Genomic DNA, 20,358 nt, shown 5'->3' on the forward strand with positions numbered 1-20,358 from the left:
ATGAAGAAGTAGCGGCGGCTGCTGCTGGGGGAGCGGTACGGGGCCCCTCCTCCCGGGCCCCCCCTCCCGCCACTGCTACCGGTATGTGCCGCGGCGGCCCGCACATATAATGAGGGCAATCCGGCATTAGACACCCCGCCCCGGAGCCGCGGGCCCTCTGCAGGCTCGGGGCCCTGGGCGGTCGCCCGGATTGCCCTCATTATAATCCGCCTATGAGTGGGGGCCATCTTCACAAGTGAATAGGAGCATGCGGCTCCCTCTCTGGGGGGCTGTCAAAACCCCATCGATTTGATATTGATACCCAATGCTGATGTTATCAATATCAAAGTAGAGGACAATCCCTTTAATTCCCATTAGGTTCACATTTAATAACCCCAAGAAATGCAACGTAATCTCTCAACTAAGACAATAGCACCCCGTGTCACTTACATATTGATGCTGATGGTGAAGTTCTTAAAGGTGATTGGCAGTCTGTACTCCACATCTTTCTGAATTTCAGTAATACTGGAAAGATAAAAAAAAGAAAACATTAATGATGACAATTCTACAAACTGCTGTGTCCCAAAAGAAAACACAACAGGTGGATATGTGTAAACCTAACCGATGCTCCAGTATTGTGGGTGCTGGAGCGTGCAGTCTCACAAGACACGATTTGTCTACCATCTTGAATTGGAGGTGCCCCAGCCCCCAATAATGATCTAGGTCTGATTCGGCAGAACAGCATGAGGTCCGGCAAATCTGACCGCTTTATGGATACAACATGCTCCATATTACGACCACAAGAAAAAAGCCAAATAAAGAAGTGTGAGAACAGGACGGCGATGGGTGTACGGAGGATGGCAGAGAGATGACTGCAGAACGCAGCATAAAGCACTCAGACATTAATCATCCCTGACAAAACATAATACAAGTCCTGCTTCATGCTGGCTACGCTTCTCAGGTAACCCTATACTGAAGGACTTGTACTGTTCATAGACCTAACATACAACACATTACATACAAGTTATCCCGCATCAAGAGACACATGACATTTTGTAATGGTTTGGAAATAATAACCATCCTAGACATCAAGTTCCCCTTTGAGAGGTCACAAGGTAATATCCGATGGCTCTAAAATGGAATCTGCCACCAGGTTTTGCTATCCCATCTGCATGATGTAAGGGCAGAAACCTGATTCCAGAAATGTGTCCCTTATTTCGCTGCAGTTTTGATAAATTTTAGTTTTATCTACTGCAGATCTAGCAGTGCTCTGAATGCTGAGCTCCATATAACCGGCTGCACCACTGATTGGCAGCTTTCTGTGTACACTGTGCATAGGCAGAAGGCTGCTATACAGACCTTGTGAAAAATGAGAAAAGAGAAAGGGAGAAAAAGCGCGCCATGTACCACCTGAGGAAGATAGTTCACTATCGAAACGCTTTGTGGAAAGGGCTCATTAAATTTATTTTTTAGTCCTAAATTTTTTTTCACTTCTAGTGTTCATTCTTTTAGCGCCCTATAGACCGCTTTTTTATTTAATTTGGACCACTCCTGAAAAATGAGGGATACCTGGTTGCAGGTTTACTAGTCTTCTAGTCACAACCTCCTACTGATAAAACAAAGATTTTATCAAAACACCAGCAAGCAGCCCAGAAAGTGACACATCGCTGGAATCAGGGTCTCTGTCTCTACATCATGCTGCTCTCGGAATATGTGGCAAAAACCTAGTGACAGATTCCCTTTAAGCTCTCATCTCTAGTGATCAGGACCCTAGAATTTTCTTCTGAGGTGGGTTTCCCTTTAGCTCTGCACCTACCTAGCGTCACTGCATGGCTGCGGAAATAAAAAAATAAAAAAATAAATCTTTCTGAATTCTGAAGAGAAGGAGCAGTTGTGGAGTGTCTATATAATAGATGTAGAGAAGTGGGATGACGGCGGCCTGTGCTGAGCATTGCCCGGCTGATCGGGTGATGACTGATGGGTCACATGAATGAGTTATTACAGCAGAAACCGCACCCGTCCTGATAACTATTCCTGAAAGGAACCGGCCGTCCCTAACCCTGCAGCTACATAATAGAGATGCAAAGAAACAAGGAGAAAGAAAGGATGCAATGACAGGGATCACCAAGGAATAGCAAAAATATAGAATTTTATTAAAGACTAAACATACAAGACATGTTAAAAAAAACAACTAAAAAGCAACAATTGCCCCAATGAATAACAAAACCATTGCAAGGTACTGATATGGTTAATCCTCACATATATATGCCCAACTAGTCACAGAAAATCTCAATATATGACTACAGACTGCCCACCACAATATAATAAAGAGCAAGGCAGCAGCAAAGTATCTATTCACAAAGGCATTAATATCCAAATAAGCCTATAAAAATAGTGCCCATTATATAACCCCACAATGAAACCTGCCGCTGACACAATCGCCCCAAATGTGAAACAATACAATTGGATTGCTAAAAGAGCAAGCTAACGCTGTTAGGTCGGGCAGTAGAAAAAAATGATGTAACTACACCTGAACCATCAGGCAACCTACAGAAATGTGCATGGAGGATGTTGTTTTTACATAAGAGTTATGTATACAGAAAAGCTATATGTCCTATACAGGAAAAGTGTGGGATGAGGAGCTTACAAGACCACTAAAGTAAGACATTCACAAGCTCCTTCTGTATACTCCCTGGTGCCGGGGGTCCGACCCCACTGATCTTACACTGAGAATGTATGGAACTCCTGTAATGTCACCCTTCTTTTCTACAATGTAATCAAGGCATATTTATATGTCTGAACAAGACTTGTATCGACCCATAAAAGAAAAGAGCCCCAGCTCCACCATACTGAATCCCTGCACAGCGACGCTATCAGCCGTGCAGGGACACAACGCAGCTGCCGTCACTTATATAATGGCCGAATGTGCAGGGGAAAGCCACAACGGACCTCATTGTTCTGAAGGCTGCAGCGTATCCGAGCTATATGTGATACTACTCTGACATAGGGAAAGGGACAAAAACCCTTCAAATAGCAGGGAGTGACGTCTGATTAATATTTAGATTTGTATTGAACATAAAACCACAATCTTAGGACCATTACATACATTACCAGACTACTTTATAGATGATCAATTGCCAGCACAAGTTATATTACGCCCAAAATATCTCTGCAGCACCACCAAATTGCTGTATGAAATATATGAGGAGTTATAGAAGTGTATTATCTGTACAGGTCCATATATCAGCCACTATTATGTGAAATATGTAATAAAATACACTATTATACATTATTAATGTTCTGTCCCTTTAACATTCTGTCACCATGGTAACGACAGTCATACTCAGCCAATAGGATTGCTCGGTTTGAATTTGAAAAAAAAAAAAACCTCCTATGTGGTCAGTTTGTTCCATCTCATCTGAGTGTGAAGACAGACACCTGCGATCAGCGAGAGATTCTAGGTATAAGACGTGATATAATCTAATGGACGGAGCCACATCCCATCACACGCACTCAGCGACCACAACTGACAGGAATCAGCCCATTTACCAGAGGAGAAGTCATTATTCCCCAACACATGATACGCTGAGACACCAGTGGGGGGCGCCACACTCATCACATCTCCCATCTGGAAGGATCCAGCGATCACTTCTAATGGGGGTCACTGCCCTTTTTTGGTGATTGCTGGAGTTTCCCGCGGTCGGACCCCACTGATCTATCAGTCGTCACCGAGCCCAGGGATAAGGGGATGACTTGTTCCATCTGATAATTCCCCTTTAATGAAGCTCAGATACAGAACAGTAAATATCCTACACATTTCCCAATTTGCCCTTTCCCCAGCAGACCCCCGAATTATTTATAGCCAATGTTTCTAAGACCAAAGAAATATCAGCCAATCACCAAACCCTCTGCTGACGCCTCCTGAGGTTTTATAGATTTTGGATACATTTCTACAAGAGAAGATATCAGCGGACACCATGGGGATGGAGTATTCTGCCAGCGTTGGACCCGGTAGTATCCATCACTCACTCACCGTTCTCTATACTCTTGTTACATGGCTTTCTGGGGCTTTCATTAAACAGACTCATCTGTGGGGACATTTTCTTTCCTTTAATGCATATACTTGGTGGTAAATATTTTTCTGAGTTTTATTGAAAATTGTGCACAGTTTGCCTCCTGTACCCTCTGTGCTGTACTGTCTATTGCTGGCTGCAGAACTAGTTAACTGAGAATCCATCAGTGAGCTCCTTCTGACAGTCTTAACATACATACGTCCTCTTTGTACGGTGAGGATTGCTCCTAATATCTGGTTGTGTTTTCTGCAGATTACATCAGTCCTGAGGAACAGCTGAGGAGACTGGCATATTGTGTGAAGTTTCTCCCTTCTCCCCTCTACAAGAAGGAGGTCAGTGAGACGACTCAGGGCAACGCTACGGCCTCTTCTATAAGGTAGCTGTGTATTCGGATCTTCCTTGTAGCCTCCTAACCTCATCTCTTCTCTTCCAGCGCCTTATGCCGACCAACCCCATTGCCCAAAGAAGATGCATCGAAGAGTATAAAGCCAGGGAGAAAAGGAAGAGGGAAGAAAGGCGCAAGGAACTAAAAGAACGGCGCAAGTACCTGGATGAAGAGGAAGACGAGGAAGAAGAGAAGGAAGAAGAGGAGAAAGCAGCAAAGAAGATAAAGCTGGACATCATGGATTTAAGACAGAAGACACTAAAAGAACTGTGCGCCTACCTGGATGAAGAGGAAGAAGAGGAAGAAGAGAAAGAAGAGAAAGAAGAGAAAGCAAAGAAGATGAAACTCCACATCAAGATCCCTAGGGGGGAAGTGACGGCCAAAGGCCAGAAAAGAAGACAACCGATCCCAACAACAAGAAGGAAGAAGGAGAACCAGACCAACTTCCGTCAGTACATCAACCGGTATTTGAGAGGAAAGAGGAACATCATGTGGACCATCCTGCTGGAACCTCTCTGCCGATAACATCACATACGGCAATACCGGCTGGTAAGTATCAGACCACCAAATAACAGCAGGATAGTGTAATATAGTGGTAGTGTATCAGTATTAGTGTAATAAGAGTAATAATACTAGTGATAATAGTAAGAAATAAATAAAATAGTAATAAAATAACAGTAGTAATAGTAGTAGGTAGAATAGCAGTGTGATCCAGGGTCCAAGGACTGATCGCCTTTTCTCGGGGTCAAGAAGGAATTTTTCCCCTGTGACACAAATTGGCTGAAGGTGTCCAGGGGTTTTTGCCTTCTTCTGGATCAATACTGTAGTTATAGGGTAGTATTAGTAGTGATAGGAAAGAATAATAATAATGTAAAAATATAGCAGGTTATTAATAATAAGAAGAATATTAAATAGCTATATTTATAAAAATAAAAACATAAATTAAAATAACTCCAGTAGTACAATAAGTAATATATTAATTATACAACTAATAATAACATTATTAGGTTTGATCCAGGGTCCTAGGACTGATCGCCTTTTCTCGGGGTCAAGAAGGAATTTTTCCCCTGTGACACAAATTGGCTGAAGGTGTCCAGGGGTTTTTGCCTTCTTCTGGATCAATACTGTAGTTATAGGGTAGTATTAGTAGTGATAGGAAAGAATAATAATAATGTAAAAATATAGCAGGTTATTAATAATAAGAAGAATATTAAATAGCTATATTTATAAAAATAAAAACATAAATTAAAATAACTCCAGTAGTACAATAAGTAATATATTAATTATACAACTAATAATAACATTATTAGGTTTGATCCAGCGTCCTAGGACTGATCGCCTTTTCTCGGGGTCAAGAAGGAATTTTTCCTCAGTGACACAAATTGGCTGAAGGTGTCCTGGGGTTTTTGCCTTCTTCTGGATCAACACTCTAGGTATAGGGTAGTATTAGTAGTGATAGGAAAGTAGAATAATACTGTAATAAGATAGCAGGATGTTAATAATAGTAAGAATATAAAAATAATTATAGTGTTGTTTTGATTATTTTAAGTAGTTATAGAAAAGTTAGAATAGCAAAGTAATAAGATAGCAGGACATAAATAATATATAATCTATAAAAAGTACAAAAACCTAAATTAAAATACTAATAACTGCAGTAGCAGTACAATTAGTTGTGTAATATTAATAAGAATTATTAATAACTAGTAATAACATTATTAGATTTGATCCAGGGTCCTAGGACTGATCGCCTTTTCTCGGGGTCAAGAAGGAATTTTTCCCCTGTGACACAAATTGGCTGAAGGTGTCCTGGGGTTTTTGCCTTCTTCTGGATCAACACTAAGTATAGGGATTTTAGTAATACCATTATCATAAACACAAGAGTAATAAAAAATTATAAAACTAATTAAAAAATGAATTATAACAGGTACAATTGATTGCATTAGTACAGTAATAATAAACATTAAAAATGGTGGTCCCAGTTAGTAAGTTAGTGTAGTGTTAGTGTAGGGACCCATCTGAAGAGGTCGCCTTGACGGTGGCAGATGGGCTCGCACAATTTGCTCAAAGTGTGCGCTAAGAACCTCATATTTCTATGTACAGGAGATCTAGCAGTAATACCATTCAGGAGATAGGTATTTGTGTACACACATTTTGTTATATACTTTTGCGCCGCACACAGGGCAGGTATACAGGTACAGGATGCTCATATGTAGTGAGAGTGTTGCAGTAATATTATAACTGGGCCTTAAGGGTAAAATGTTGATAACTACAGGTCCTGGAAACACATCAGAAACTAGAACCTGTAAGTAACTGGTTCCCTGCTAGTGATTAATATGTAAAGGGCAGTCTGGTACCAGGACCCGCGTTATAGGACACATTATCATCAGGCAGGTGCAGTCAGGACTCTTACAAGATCTGCGGCAGTCGTGTGGCGGTATAACACAGTCCCGCTCCTGCCTCAGGCGCCAGCAGTGGAGCCAACCCTGATCCTGGCAGCTTAACCCCTTATATGACACAGTCAGTGGCTTTCACAGCATTTAGGCACTTAAGACCGGAGAGGGAGGCGCGATCATGGTGCCGATGAGTTTCTATGGCAGCCGAGATCTAACAATGGACCCCATGACGGCCATCTTACTGCTCTTATTAGTCCCGGCTGAGGAGAGGTCTATGAGGACACCGGTCAGAGTTATGTCGCCTGCTCTGCAGCTATTAGAAATATCTAGGGCTGATTAGTTTGCTATCTGTAAATCGGATCTAGCCCTGCCCCCCCCAGCAGCACTGGGCTACCACTGGTGTGATCAGGGCTATTGGGCTCCTAGATTGGGCAGAGGAGCTCAGTCTTCAGCAGGAGCTGGCTGAGGAGAGCGGAGCGACTTGCATGGGGCTGCTGCACAAGAAGCAGCTCACAAGGTGGAGATTTATCCGGAGACGTGGTACCCGGGCTGTCATCTGCTTTGCAGGCTGCATAGTCACTGCCTCCTAGGACCCGAACTTCACCCCTAACAGGCACAGCAGAGCTCGGACAGCTGCAAGTGCCGGAGAGTGGCTGATTAGTGACTGCTGTGTCTCCTGCACTCAGATAAGAGCGGTACAGAGCGGGGGCTCAGTAATGGTGAATACGGGAAGTGTCCACCCCTCACATGCCCTATATGTGGCCCCCAGAGGTAAAGTCTTCCCTGTACCCAGCGTCTCCTCCCGCCTTCACTGCTGGCGTGCGCCATTGCTTAGAGGGGATGTCTGAAGATAACAAGTTACATACATAGTAACATAGTTTTTAAGGTTGAAGGAAGACTAAGTCCATCTAGTTCAACCCATAGCCTAACATGTTGATCCAGAGGAAGGCAAAAAAAAAACCTGTGGCAAACACTAAGCTCCACATTGGGGAAAAAAATTCCTTCCCGACTCCATACGACAATCAGACTAGTTCCCTGGATCAACGCCCTATCATGGAATCTAGTTTTTGCAACCTGTAATATTATACTTTTCAAGAAAGGAATCCATGCCCTTCTTAAATTTTATTAGTGAATCACTCATTACAACATCATGAGGCAGAGAGCTCCATAGTCTCACTGCTCTTACAGTAAAGAATCCCTGTCTGTGATTATGATTAAACCTTCTTTCCTCCAGACTTAGAAGATGCCCCCTTGTCCCCGTCTCTGGCCTCAGAGTAAAAAGATCAGTAGAAAGGTCTTTGTACTGTCCCCTCATATACTTGTACATAGTAATAAGATCACCCCTAAGCCTTCGTTTTTCCACAGTAAATAACCCCAAGTGTAATAACCTGTCTTGGTATTGCAGACCCCCCCAGTCCTCTAATAAACTTGGTCGCTCTGCACCCGCTCTAGTTCAGCTATGTCTTTCTTATACACCGGAGACCAGAACTGTACACAGTATTCTAAGTGTGGTCGCACTAATGACTTGTATAGAGGTAAAATTATCTTCTCCTCATGAGCATCTATGCCTCTTTTAACGCATCCCATTATTTTATTTGCCTTTGCAGCAGCTGCCTGACACTGGCCACTAAACATGAGCTTGTCGTCCACCAATACACCCAGGTCTTTTTCAGTGACAGATTTATCCAGTGTTTTACAATTAAGCATATAATTATACATTTTATTTCCTCTGCCCAAGTGCATTACCTTACATTTATCCCCATTAAAGCTCATTTGCCATTTATCAGCCCAAGCTTCTAGTTTACATAGATCCTCCTGTAATATAAAATTGTCCTCCTCTGTATTGATTACCCTGCAGAGTTTAGTGTCATCTGCAAATATTGAAATAGTACTCTGTATGCCCCCTACAAGGTCATTAATAAATATGTTAAAAAGAAGGGGGCCCAATACTGACCCCTGTGGTACCCCACTGTTAAATGAGACCTAGTCTGAGTGTTTTCCATTAATAACCACCCTTTGTTTCCTATCATTGAACCAATTCTTAACCCACATACATATATTTTCCCCTATCCCCATTGTTCTCATTTTATGTATCAACCTTTTGTGTGGAACCGTATCAAAAGCTTTTGAAAAGTCCATATACACAACATCCACTGCATTTCCTTGGTCCAGTCCAGAACTTGCCTCCTCATAAAAATTGATCAGATTAGTCTGACAGGAACGGTCCCTTGTAAACCCATGTTGATATTGGGTCATGAGGCTATTCTTCTTCAGATACTCTATTATAGAATCTCTTAGGAAACCCTCCAGGATTTTTCCCACAGTAGAGGTTAAGCTTACCGGCCTATAATTTCCAAGTTCGGTTTCTGTCCCCTTTTTGAATATTGGCACCACATTTGCTATACGCCAGTCCTGTGGTACAGACCCTGTTATTATGGAATCTTTAAAGATTAAAAATAATGGTCTATCTATGACATTACTTAATTCCTGCAGTACTCGCGGGTGTATCCCATCCGGGCCTGGGGATTTGTCAACTTTAGTTATCACTTATCCACAGGCTCAGTGATCACTTACTGATCGTGGGGTCTGACCACTGCGAACCATCGTCTGATCGGGAAGGAACGGAAAGTCAGGGAACAACTGCAGCTCCATTCATTCTCTATGGGGCTCTGGAAAAAGCCGAACTCAGCACTTGGATGCCACATAAGGAATGAATGGAGCAGATCCTGGAGTAATAACATGTCCTCCTCAGCTTTCTGTGTAAGTGGCTCAGCCCTCGTCTCCCCTTCTGTTCCCGACTTCTCTTTTGTTCCCTATGGACTTTCTCTCAGTCCTCTGCAGCCATTATGTGTGTAGACAACTTCAAAAAGAAAAAGTAGCAGAACATCAGTCATCTAATAATCCACGATATTCAGGGGGGAAAACAAAACGGTGATGTTCTTACACAGTCGCCTCCTCTTGAGCTGATGAAGATGTCGGTGGCAGCACATTGCGGTTTGTGTTCTCTGCCTGAATATCGCGGATTATGTGACGTCCTGCAGCTTCTCATCATCCATGTTGGGCTGTTGGACGACGTGTGGACGTGTTAACTCTCGCCTGGACACACTGACTGTCTCATCGGGAGCTGCTTCCACTCGCACACTTACTACCCCGGCGCCGCCGCTGCACAGCAATACCATAGCATCCCTTCCCGGTCCCCGTCTCTCCGCCCCGCCTCGTTTTGGCGGAGATCCCGGTCAGGCACGGGGCTTCACTAACCAGTGCACTCTGCACTTCGAACTTTTGGCACATCAGTTTTCCACCGACTGAGCCAAAGTAGCCTTCATCATGTCCCATCTCACGGGGGAGGCGCTGGCTTGGCTAAATCCTCTATGGGAGAGAGGAGATTCCCTGGTGTCCAACCTGCCAGCCTTTCTCACGGCTTTCCGGAAAGTCTTCGACGAACCAGGACGGAAGACCTCATCCGCCTCATCTCTGCTATGCCTCCGTCAAGGAAGTCTCACCGTGGGCCAATATGCCATACGGTTCCGTACCCTTGCTTCGGAGCTTGCCTGGGATAACGACGCCCTGGTGTCCGTCTTCTGGGAGAGTCTGTCCGGCCGTATTAAAGATGAACTCGCCGGTCGGGACATTCCTACCACTCTCGACGACTTAATAACACTCGCCACCCGGATTGACATCCGGTTCCAGGAGCGCACCAAAGAGGTCACCCGTGAGAGGAGGTTTCCACGCCTTGCCCCTACCTTTCAGAAACCCGTCACTTCCTCCGTTCCTCCTCAGGCGCACTCACCCGAGCCTATGCAGGTCGACCAGACCAAGATGGTCAAAACCCGTCAAGAATTACGCCGTGCCGAGGGGAGCTGCTTCTACTGTGGCAGTAAGGAGCACCGGATCCGTTCCTGCCCGGAGAGGTCGGGAAACACCTGTGTCTAGGATCGCTCAGAGAGGTCGTCCTAGACAAGAGTAAACCCTCTCCATCTCTGATGCTGTCGGTCTCTATCATCTGCGGGGAGAACAGTTTCTGTGAACTAGCTCAACTTGACTCTGGAGCTGCCGGAAATCTCATTTCTCTATCCCTGGTAGAGAAATACCACATTCCCACCAAACCCCTGGCTGTACCCTTATCTGTCGCCTCCGTGGATGGGGGTCTCTTACCGCATCCCATTCAACTCATCACCAAATCCATAACTCTGCAGGTGGGAATGCTGCACTCTGAGAGCATCTTCTTCCATGTTCTGCCTGGACTCTCTCACGCCCTCTTGCTAGGCCTACCTTGGCTCCAGAAACATGCACCCATGCTTGATTGGCAGACCGGAGAAGTCCTTCGCTGGGGAGAGGACTGCCATAAGACTTGTTTAGTTCCCGTTCTTCCTGCCTGTCCTTCTCCTACCCCAGCCAATCTACCCGGCCTACAGGTTCCCTATTGGTCTTATGCGGATGTCTTTAATAAAAGAGAAGCAGAGACATTACCCCCTCATAGACCATACGATTGCCCAATCGACCTGATACCTGGCGCTACTCCTCCCCGTGGGCGTTTTTACCCTTTGTCCGCTGCTGAGACCCGGTCCATGTCTGAATATATTGAGGAGAATCTGGCCCGGGGATTTATCCGGAAATCTACCTCCCCGGCGGGAGCAGGCTTCTTCTTCGTCAAAAAGAAAGACGGCTCACTCCGTCTAGACATTAGAAACGTATCGTCACATTTAATGTCGGAGGTGTAGATCACTTTAAGAGAATTTCCGTCCCGTCCTGTAATGAGCCATGTGAGCTCCTTGTCTGATCAGGATAACAGAGGGGTGGAATGTATTTGTACACATGACAGATTAGTTGTTGGCTTCTCGGGTTTGGGCTTTGGACGCTGTAGGCCTCGTCTTTACAATGTACTGCCTCCTCTCTGTTTACAGCCTGGGAAGACACATGATAAGTTCAGGTAATATGATCTGTAGGAAAAAAATGGGTGAAACCGGACTGCGGGACTAAGTTTAGATCAAGTGCGTCAGTAACCTTTATCTCACCAAACAGGTCACAGTCGTTCACGTTCATTTCAGATCTCACATGTACAAATACACATGAATGAGCACGGTCATGCACTGTGGACTTGTGGCCTGAGGCCACGGCCCCACTATCAGTAATCAGTCAGTATTTTTTCTCAGGAGTGGGAGCCAAAACCAGGAGTGGGTGATAAATGCAGAATTGGTGACTTGTTTCTATTAGACCGTTTCTCTGATTGTTCCTCACCTGGTTTTGGCTCCCACTCCTGAGAAAAAATACTGACCGAATACTGATAGTGTGGCCAATCATCAGCGTCAGGCCACAGCCCCACTAACAAGTCCACCGGTGCTCATATAAATCCTTTTCAAAAGGGCCGATACAAAGTGTACCAAGATGGTTGCTTATTGTCGGCAGCACGTCCTGTTTACATGGGCAGATGAGATGACTATAAACAATCCAATCAGGCGATGGATGAGTCTTTTTCTAAATAATACATTGTTCCTGGTTAATAATATTTTTTTAGGACTTGGACCTCCTAAAATTAGGACTTTAAAAATCCTAAATATTTTCACCGTGATATTGATGCTCATAGTCAGTCTCCTCTCATATGCCACAGCAATTCCAACAGTAAAGCGTTGTCCCATACACAAGAGTACTTCAGCCGAGTGTCTCTGTGTTCTCTATAAGAGAACCGCAGTCCTACATCTTTGGTGATAAGCTATCTCCAGGGAAACAGAAGGATCAATAGTTCAAAATCGGACATGTCGGACACTTTAGAGGTATTCTCATCTCCAAAATCCTATCCCAATATGTAGTAGGTGTAATAATATTAGCAAATACCTACAATTATAAATGTAGGATAGTTCTTCTGACTAGCTATGTCACTTACCCCATGTGCAGGGCATTGCAGTAGCTTAGGTATTCATTGTTACGACCACTAAGCGTAACTATGTGTGGTCGTAACCATGGATGCCTAAGCTACTGCAATGCCTTGCACATGGGGTAAGCAACATTGCTAATCAGAAGGACTATACTACATTTCTAATTGGAGGTATTTACTAATATTATTATTACACCTACTACATATTGGGATAGGATCTTGGAGATAGGAATACCCCTTTAACTTCCCCAACAATCAGTTGTCTGGGCCCCCATACACATTTGAGTTTCAGCTGAATCTGTCAATATCGGTGGGATAGGTCAACATTAGTCTAATATGTATGGTGGGCCTTCAGTTAGATATTTTGGTTCTAATACAGCTAAATATACCAGTAGAGTTTATACAATGGGCTCTGTGCTGCTTTATAATGGTCACCCCAGAGTTTGAAGCCCCCATAGATCCCAGTATACCACACAATAGAACATTTGCTGCATTTTACAACAGTTTGGCTTTTGTAGATCCTTATTTCCATAAAGAATGGATGCAGCCAAATATCCCAGAATACTAAGAATTATTTAGGAATGGTTCCTTGAATAGTCAGGTATTTTCTTTTTTTCCTCGATGTCCTGGAAAGAGGTGAAGGCTCAGCAGGAGAAGCTCCGAGATGATCATTCCATCATAATGTGTCATTGTCGAGTCTTCAGATGTGGTCCTCTCCCCGCGTGGGGTTTTCCTTTTAGGAGGAAGCTTTATATTTACCACGTCAGTGTTATGCATTGTTACTTATTTTTATGTTATGTGAATGTTTTATACACGAGAACATTGACCACTGAGCCTTTATTATAGAATTCTCGGTAAAGCTACTAAATATAGCCTAATGATTGTTATAACAGAAGATGGAGTCCCTCAAGTTTAAAGGCCCCATCTATGCTATATAAGTCTGACAGTTATTTTAGGTAAAAAAACAGCAAGCTGAAATGTTCCTTCTTGTATCAATAGCGTGTCCTTGCTAAAAAGATAACGTGATTCTCCCTGGCCAGATGTTTCTTCTTGTAGTAATAATGTGTTCTTGCAGAAAGATGAAATGACCTTGCTAACTAGATAAGTCTAATTAAATATTTTAAAGCATACAGAAACTAGTTTTTTTCACTTGTTCAGCTAAACTGTATAATCGAACCATATATGGCAAATCCGTTTCCTGCCTTTAGGGTGTATATTAGCCCTGTGTTTTGTAATAAAGTTTTTAGAGTATGTTTAGACACAAACATCCTGTCCTGTGTCTTCATTCTCTCCGAGCTCGTAATCCAAAGGATAGAAGACCCAAAATTCAGTGACGACAGCTGGCGCCTCGAACAGGGACCTTGAGTTAATCTACCCAAGGGTGCTCGACCGGTCCGAGACGTGGGACGAGTGAAGCTCTCTGTTGGTGATATATACAGCGCTGAGGTAAGAATAACTGTTATATTCTACCTAATTATATCACTGCATAGAAGAGACTCCCTCACCCCCGAGCGGTCGGCTCCCCAGGTAATTCAACAGATTGTTGTCTGGCTCAGGTCCCTTTGAACCAGTAGAATCCCTCAGATAAATTGACAGTCCTGCCTTCTATCCTTTGGAGAATTTAATGAAAGTATGGATCCGATGATTGTGTTGTGGATGTGTCCCGGGATTGATGTTTTTGGTCTGTTTTTCTGGTTGGCGTATAAGTCCTAGAGAGGCTAGTAGTGGAATGGTTCAGAAACCTTTGTGGCCCATTGTCTAAGTGACTGAGGAGTCTCTTCTAGGTGAGGAGAACCGAAAAAAATGGGGAACCAAAATGCCAAGGAAGGCATTATAGCCAAAGACTTAGTGGTACGCAGAGAAGGGAAACAGGCACTGATTGGAATTGACAAAATATTGTGTAAAGCGGGAATGAATGAGAATGGAGAGATGAATGGAGAGAAATGGAAATCCTTCTTTAACTCCTATCATGGATGGTTGAAAGATAAGGGTCTGTTGAAGACAGTAGATGTATGGATGAATGCATGCGCTTATTTTGAAGGAAAGATTGAAGAATTAGGAGACGGACGTTACAGACTGACAAAAACTGGAATGACAGATTTTCCTCCCTGTCCGCTCCCGACGTCACCCCCACCCCAGTACCAGAATTCCCAGGAACCTAAATGTTGGGTTTGCCCCAGATGTGGACAACAGAACCCCTTGACAGTAGACATCTGTGTGGCATGTGGAGGACCGAGACCCCACCCAGCTAGTCTATTCCCAATGAGGACGGTAGTTGTGCCAGGAGCACTAGCAGCAGCAGCAGCAGGGGGGGGATGCAGTGGTTCCAGGTCAGGAAGCTCGTACAATGTTAATGTATAGACCATGGAGTCCTTCAGAGCAGTTGGCACTGATCTCCCAGCTGCCAGATCCATCCCAGTCCCCTATGGGTTTTGCTAGAATGATCACCACCATACAGGATACGTATCATGCCACTAGAATAGATCTGCAGGGGGTAATTAAGGGAAAATTGGCAGATGAAGCCCGCTATGATAGGTTGATAGATGAGACAAAAAAACAGTATGCCAATAGGACCGGACCCGTAGATGCAGAATCTAATGATGCAGCAGCTGGAGTCCTATTCGCAGCAGCGTTGGTAAAAGCATGTCAAGACAGGCAAGCAGAAAAGCAAGTTACACTAGAAGATAGAGTGCAGGGAAAGGAGGAAGATCCTAAGGATTATTTCTATGCACTAAAGAAAACCTGGTCAGAAATGGGGTTCAACCCCGGGAATAAGACTAGTGAGAGGGTATTAGCAAGTGCTTTCATGAATGGACTAAAGAAAGAGATTGCAGAGAAGGTAAAAGCAAGTAGACCGGACTGGAGATCAGTGAAGGCAGAAGATTTAGCTAGAATAGCTCAGGGGGCACAGCATGACATAGCGCAGGCAAAAAGAGCTGCCAGAATACATATAGTAGAGACGACCCCCAGAAACAACAGAGGCAGAGGACAGACTGAAGGAGAAGGACAGAGACTATGTTACGGATGTAAAAAGCCAGGACATTTTAGAAAGAACTGTAGGACCAACCCGTATCCAAATGCTCAGAGTACGGGTCCTCCAGCCGACCAAACAACGCCCCCATAGGATGAGGGAAGCTTGCACATGAACCCCCTCATCTCCTTACCCCCAACTCCCAGTTGTATAGTGCAGGTGAACCTACCAGGGGGACATGAAATCGATTTCCAAGTAGATACGGGGGCCGACAATTCAGTAATTACGCAAGGTGATTGGCCATATACTGACACTGATTTTTCACATCATGTCATTGCCACCCCCTTCAATTCCCCGTCTGTCCTGCTTCCTGTCACTAAAAGAATTCCCCTGCAAATTCAAGGAGCTACTGTACATAGCCAGCTCATGGTATCGCCCCGAGGCCAATGTAACCTTTTGGGAAATGATGTGTTGTCCCAATTACAAGCACATATTGAGTATCATCCCGATGGCACTGTCACCATGACCCCAGGTTTAAAACCAAGTACCCTTTGCAAAATTATGTCACTAAATATTGCCAGCATAGAAGAGACAAATGAGTTTCCCCCGATATTGGAGCAGGCTGTACCACATGATTTTTGGGCCTCAGGCAAAACAGATGTTGGTAGGTTAAGAGTTCAACCAGTAATGGTGAAATTAAAACCAGGAGCCATCTTGCCTCAACAGAAGCAGTATCCCCTTAGCTCGGCTCAGGAGAATGCCATAGCCCAGCAGGTCCAAAAATTACTACAGAGAGGAGTCCTAGTCAAAACCCAGTCCCCTTGCAACACTCCCCTGTTCCCAGTAAAGAAAAAGAGCGTGCCAGGACAACCAGCCGCATATAGAATGGTCCATGACCTCCGGTTGGTTAACAAAGCCACAGAACTTCTAACACCAGTTGTGCCCAACCCGCATACTCTTCTGTCACAGATACCTTCTAATTCTCTTTGCTTTTCAGTGGTTTATTTGGCAAATGCATTTTTCAGTGTACCATTACACCCTGACTGCCAGTACCTGTTTGCTTTCACATTCCAGGGTAGTCAATATACATGGACAGTGTTGCCACAGGGTGCCCAGAATTCACCCACAATGTACACTGCAAGCCTGCAGGAAATACTGGAGGGATGGTCTGAACCACATATCGTTGTTCTGCAATATGTCGATGACCTGCTCATTTGTGCCCCCTCCAGGAAACAATGTCATAGTGCAACTATATCGCTTATGTTGTTTCTCTATCACGCTGGCTGCAAGGCATCGAAAGATAAGCTTCAGTTTTGTAAATCTTCAGTCACCTTTTTGGGACATTGCATTACACCAGGAGCTCGTCATTTAACAAATGCACGCAAACAAGCAGTACAGGCATTCACCGTCCCCATTAATGTTGCAGCCCTCAGAACTTTTCTTGGACTTGTTTCCTATTGCAGACAGTGGATTCATGCCATCTCTGTTTTAATGCAGCCCCTCTATGACTGTCTTACCCCAACACCTTTTGTACTAACATCAGAGGCAATAGACTGTTTTTATTCTCTCAAGAACCGTATTTTGGCCGCTCCAGCTTTGGGTACCCCTAATTATGAGCTCCCATTTACTCTGTACCTTCATGAACAAGCTGGACATGCAGCAGGAGTTTTAACTCAAACACACGGTGATAATCAGAGACCTGTTGCCTACTTTCGTGGCAGATTGGATGCGGTAGCCAGAGGTGCACCATCCTGTGTACGTGCTCTGCATGCTGTTGGACTATTACTCCATAAATCCGCAGACATTGTTCTTGACCACCCACTCACCGTTCTAACACCTCATGATGTCTACACTATATTGAATCAAGTGCAACCCGCTCACCTCTCAGCAGCACGTCATCTCAGGTTACAATGTGCACTGTTAATGCCTCCCAATGTTTCTTTACAGAGGTGTACTACCCTGAATCCAGCAACTTTGTTACCTCTCTCGGATCTAAAGGAGGAGTCAGGTACTGTGCTTTTTAAGGAAGATCCAAGAGAGGAAGTTCCTCATGACTGTGTACAAATGATGGCACAAGAAACGGCAGGTTTACCTACTGGATTTGAACATGAATTACAAAATGCAGATTTTGAATTTTTTGTAGATGGATCCCGTCATCAGGACGATTCAGGTACCTTCCATACTGGATATGCAGTTGTCTCCCTCAATGCAGTAATCAAGGCAGAACCAATGCTCCCACACCAGTCGGCTCAAGAAGCTGAACTTAGGGCCCTAACCGAGGCCTGTAAACTAGCGGAAGGTAGTATTGTTAACATTTACACAGATTCTAGGTACGCATTCGGTATATCGCATGATTTTGGTCCAATATGGAAGTCAAAAGGTTTCCTGACGGCAGCAGGACACCCCATTAAGAATGCTGATGCGGTCCAGCAGTTAATTGATGCGCTACAACTACCTAAACAAGTAGCTGTCATAAAGGTAAGAGCACATACCAGACGCACCGACCAGGTAAGCAGAGGAAATGCGATGGCAGATGCAGCGGCAAAAACAGCAGCCTGTAAGCCGCAACAAGGGTCAACAGTACGTCAGTTAAGTGCCCCTAAAAACCCCTTTGTGTCGGAGGACATCTTATCCCAAATGCAGGCTCAGGCTCAAAAGGAGGAGGTTGATAAGTGGTTAAAGGAAGGTGCATGCCTGAATGAAGCAAATGGGGTATGGGGGAAAGGGACACGACGATGACTTCCAAGGGCACTGTACCCAGCAGCTGCCCAGATACTACATGGGCCGACACACCAATCTAAAACGGGTGTGATGAGTGTGATGCAGAAACATTGGGTGGCACCAGGATTCTCCACCTGTATTGAAAACCTGGTACAAGGGTGCATGATATGTGCTACATATAATCAGGGTAGAGTAGTTAAAACACCACCCAAACACACCCCCCGGCCCCTCTATCCATTCGAGAGACTGCAAATTGATTATATTCAGCTGCCAAAGTCAGGATCATGGGAATATGTGTTGGTTTGTATTGATTTGTTCTCAGGATGGCCAGAGGCTTTCCCGATTGCCAAAGCCACGGCTGCGGCAACCGCAAAGAAACTGCTTGCGGAGGTGGTCTGCAGGTATGGGGTACCAGAGGTAATTGAGAGTGACAGAGGTACACACTTCACAGGTGAAATAATGAATGAAGTCATGTCAGCTCTAGGAATTCAACAAGCATTCCATACCCCATATCACCCACAAAGTAGTGGTAAAGTGGAAAGACTGAATGGGACATTGAAATTAAAAATTCAGAAAGCCATGGCTGAGACAGGGAAACCATGGCCGGACTGTTTACCACTTGCTCTGTTTTCAGTAAGATACACGCCTAATAGAAAGACTGGACTCTCTCCATATAAGATATTGTTTGGCAACGTACCCAGCCTAGGGTGTTTCTATCCGCAAGCATTAGAAATGAACAACCATGTGCTAAGTTCCTATGTGAGGACTTTACACAAAAAGATTAAGCAAGTACATGATAATGTCTTCAGTTCTCTTCCAGATCAAGACTCTAGCAGCCATACGCTGCAACCTGGAGACTGGGTGGTTATAAAAAGACACGTGAGGAAAAGCCTAGATCCACGGTTTGATGGACCCTTTCAAGTTCTGCTGACCACAAGCACAGCCGTTAAGTTAGAGGGAAAAGAGACCTGGATCCACGCGTCCCATTGCAAAAAGATACTAGGAGAACCAGCGGACAAAGACTGATGACATTGTTTATACTTACCTGCATCCTTGCGACCACAGGTGCATGGACTAGGTTAGGCACCATGGATGGAGACGACAATAGATTCATTAGACACCATCTTGCTCTAATCGATGGACTAAAGGAGCAAAACCAGACCATTGCTAATTGTTGGATATGTACACATGCCCCTGTGACGTCCACTAGCATACCCTTTCTCGCTGTCCCAGTCTCATGGGAAGAGATAAACTTTTGAGTGAACTGTTCAGATACTTTGGCCAATAATTCCACACAGAGATTTTCCTTTCTAAATCCCGCAAATTGGTTTAAAGGTATTGGTGGGTGGTTGGCTGGTATAGTACAAGCTATTTTACAGGTTTTGCTAATGTGTCTTGCGGTTTATTTGGTTTTTAAGCTTTTTTTAATGTGTATTCAGCGTTGTACTAAAAGAAAACATAGAAATTCGTATTGATAAATGAAGGAACAAAAGGATGGAATGTTATAGCAGAAGATGGAGTCCCTCAAGTTTAAAGGCCCCATCTATGCTATATAAGTCTGACAGTTATTTTAGGTAAAAAAACAGCAAGCTGAAATGTTCCTTCTTGTATCAATAGCGTGTCCTTGCTAAAAAGATAACGTGATTCTCCCTGGCCAGATGTTTCTTCTTGTAGCAATAATGTGTTCTTGCAGAAAGATGAAATGACCTTGCTAACTAGATAAGTCTAATTAAATATTTTAAAGCATACAGAAACTAGTTTTTTTCGCTTGTTCAGCTAAACTGTATAATCGAACCATATATGGCAAATCCGTCTCCTGCCTTTAGGGTGTATATTAGCCCTGTGTTTTGTAATAAAGTTTTTAGAGTATGTTTAGACACAAACATCCTGTCCTGTGTCTTCATTCTCTCCGAGCTCGTAATCCAAAGGATAGAAGACCCAAAATTCAGTGACGACATGATAAT

This window comes from Phyllobates terribilis, unplaced genomic scaffold (genome assembly GCF_046119375.1).
Source record: "Phyllobates terribilis strain yellow unplaced genomic scaffold, ASM4611937v1 Scaffold_658__1_contigs__length_872986, whole genome shotgun sequence".
Classification (NCBI taxonomy): Eukaryota; Metazoa; Chordata; class Amphibia; order Anura; family Dendrobatidae; genus Phyllobates; species Phyllobates terribilis.